The sequence below is a fragment of the Mauremys reevesii genome, unplaced genomic scaffold (assembly GCF_016161935.1).
Source record: "Mauremys reevesii isolate NIE-2019 unplaced genomic scaffold, ASM1616193v1 Contig2, whole genome shotgun sequence".
NCBI classification, from domain to species: domain Eukaryota; kingdom Metazoa; phylum Chordata; order Testudines; family Geoemydidae; genus Mauremys; species Mauremys reevesii.
In genome coordinates, this window is record NW_024100826.1 from 3875176 (window position 1) to 3878102 (window position 2927).

At 50.8% G+C, this 2927-nt stretch overlaps 1 long non-coding RNA gene across 1 annotated transcript; it reads right to left on the reverse strand.

Moving 5' to 3' along the window:
* Nucleotides 1-845: 845 nt before the first annotated feature.
* Nucleotides 846-2660, reverse strand: LOC120393443. The gene is made up of 5 exons (XR_005592040.1): nt 2595-2660; nt 2116-2263; nt 1627-1935; nt 1391-1463; nt 846-1001 (listed from the first exon to the last, which is right to left on the reverse strand). It is a non-coding gene; the product is annotated as an uncharacterized LOC120393443 (long non-coding RNA).
* Between the last annotated feature and the right edge of the window lie 267 nt (nt 2661-2927).

The following is a 2927-nucleotide window of genomic DNA, read 5'->3' on the forward strand; positions in this document are numbered from 1 at the left end:
CGTCCTGCCTCTGTTGGCTGGAGCATGAGCAGAGCTTTATGAGACAGCTGCTGTGGCTGTGGCCAGCCATTGAAGTGAGTTTCCCATCGTCTCTCTTCTGGCTGTGGATGTTCGACTGCAGCAGCCCTGCAAAGGCACCGGCCTCGCTCTCTAATGTCCATTCTCCCCTTGCTTGCATGGCGCTTCATGGACCATGGAGTAGCCTCATGAAAACATCCCAGTTGTGGACACAGGCACCAGCACCAATTCCACAAGCTAAAGTCCCCTTTGCAATCCAGGGAACCAGCCTGGGTTGTCTGGAGCGCAGGGTGTGGCCCATGGTGACTGCAGACACTGCCCCTGCTGCACAACGACTCCTGGGACCCTCTAGCCCATCAGCACTCGGCTCTCCCGCATTCTGCTGAGCGGCTGAGATCTGGGGGAACAGAAACCCTTTGTTAGAGATGGAAAATCTCCTCCCAGGAACACTCTGTCAATGGCTGCCAGACGCCGTCCCTGTGAAACCCCAAATGTGCAGCCCCTCGGATTCCCACAGGGGAGATCTCAGCTTATTCACTTGTCACCCGTGGCTGCAGTCTCTGACAGGGGGAATGCAGAGGAGGTTTTTGCCAATGGTCCCTTCTACAGGGCACAGAATGGGAGGAGGTTTGGCCTTGTGATGTGAGGCCTGGGTCTGAGAATCAGGGCTCCTGGGATCTGGGGCTCTGGAATGGGGTGTGGTCTAGTGAGTGGAGCTGGATTTGTTGACAGTGAGTGAGAGGGGCTTGTGCTGAAGGACCCTGGGTCAATCCCCACCAATTCCTGTGATGTCTACATGTGGCCACGATTTTACTTACCTCTCAATGTAGGTTATTTAGCCCATTCCTGGACACATGTGTTACATCTGCTGCTGGCCATCCCTGAGATGTAGGTCCTTCATCCACACAAGGACATGGCACATCAAGGTCAATCCAGCAGCTCTCATCTGGTCTTCACCTCCACAATGGACGGTGAGCCCTAGCCTGACCAGAGAAAGACAGGGTGGTGTTCTTCAGGGGAATCTGCTGGTGCTCCTGTATTCCCTGCTCCACCTCACACCTCGACACGCTAAGGGTTTTCCAAAGATACCACTAATCTCAGATAAACAAAGCATCTGAGATGAGGTCAGTGTGGGTGGATTTACTGAGCAGACTGGTTCTAACGGAAGAACAGATTTCTTCCCTGCTCTGGGGAGATTCCCATAGGAAAAGTCTCTGATGGTGGGGGTGGGGGCAATGCAAACCCTCAGCCCCATGAATGGCAGGAAATCAGGACTCGGGGAGTTAAGGGGTGTCTCTGTCCTGCTGAAGGGAGCAGACCTGGAGAGCAGAAAGAGCACTAGTGGCATAGTAGGAAAGCCAGTGACTTCTACCTGTGAAGGTGGCTGAAGTTTCTGGCAGACATTAGAGTTCCGGATCCTTACATCTCCTTTGGGGATCTTTTTCCTAGGAATAAAATAAGGACACCACACAGAGAGTGACATTGGAATCCCAGGGAAAAGGGATGATCTCAGCCAGGCTATGTACCAGGAACCCAATTTTTGTCCCAAGAGCCACAATTACCCAGATGAGGTTTTCTTCCCCATTTGCTTTCAGGTTATTTACTCACAGTATTCATTTGTTTGCTTTGCCGGGTCTCCACTCTCTGCAGTTGTTCACTGGTTTTAGTAACAATCTTTCAGTTTTTGATTCTCTTTCCTCTTCTTACAGTGTAGCATCTGCTTAGCAATTTTTTTTAAATAAAAATAAATTTAAACCAAAATCCTGATCTTACATTGAAGAGGAAGGTTTCTGAGAATTTGGCTGCAGAACTTTAGTGTCTGCATATTTCAGTCACTATTAATTATTCAGGTGCAGGTCTGATGCAATCTGCACACTCAAGAATGCCCATATGATGCACGGGGGACCCTTAGAATACCTGTCAAAAAGAGAAGAAGAGAGTAGATTAAAAGGTGGGGAAATCAACCAATGCATCAGCACGTCTCTGCATCATTGAAGCACCAGGCATGGGGGCAAAACAGGCTAAAAATCCCCATGGTTCTTTCCCACTAGATAGACATCCAAAAAGAAAAAGGCTTTCAGACAATTATTTCCTTACACTCTGACGGGGTGAAATTCAGCCCTGTGCAGCCAGCCAGGGCAAGGTCTGTGCATCACAGCGGGGTTAAGTGGCACTTCACTGACCAGGCGCTGGGAGACTTCGGTGGCACAGTTTTCCTCCTGCATTGGAACAGCCGGCTGGAATCCTGTGAGGTATAGAGCAGAGAGAGGTTAGGGCCACAACGTTCACCTCAGAGGCTGAGCTTCTACAGACTTTTGGGATGTTCCCATCTGAGGAGGAGGATTTTGGCCAGCCCCAGCTCAGAGCTTTCAGTCACTTCAACCAGTGATTCTCTGGCACAGTTGATCTAAAGCAGCTGAACTTTTCAGGCCTTGCCCCCATCTCCGACCCCCCTTCCACCTCGCATTGCCCTCTAACAGCCCTCTCCCTTCTCTCGATCCCTGCCAAGCCCAAATACAGAGCCTAGCCCACGATCCTCCTCTCTTAGACCCTCTCCTCACACAACCCTCCCCTACCTTTGAGAGGCTGATCCCTGTGCCCTTTACACAGCTCCTGGAGACATCATGGCTCCTCAGGACAACTGGACAGTGGGTGGTTCCAACCTCTGTGTGGGGTGCGTGGTTTTCCGTCTAAGCATCACTGAGAGCCAGCACGTCTCGATTTCACAGTATGAGTGAAGTCTAGGAAGCGCTGCACTTCTTGAGGACTTCCAACTTCGCCCCATTTATCAATGGCTTCCACCTTATTTGGATCAATCGTAACATCTTCTGGGGAGAGGATGTACCCCCAAAACTCTGTGGAGAGTTGGCTGGAGGTTCCGCTTTCCCCATTCTGTGTTGAGACCATGC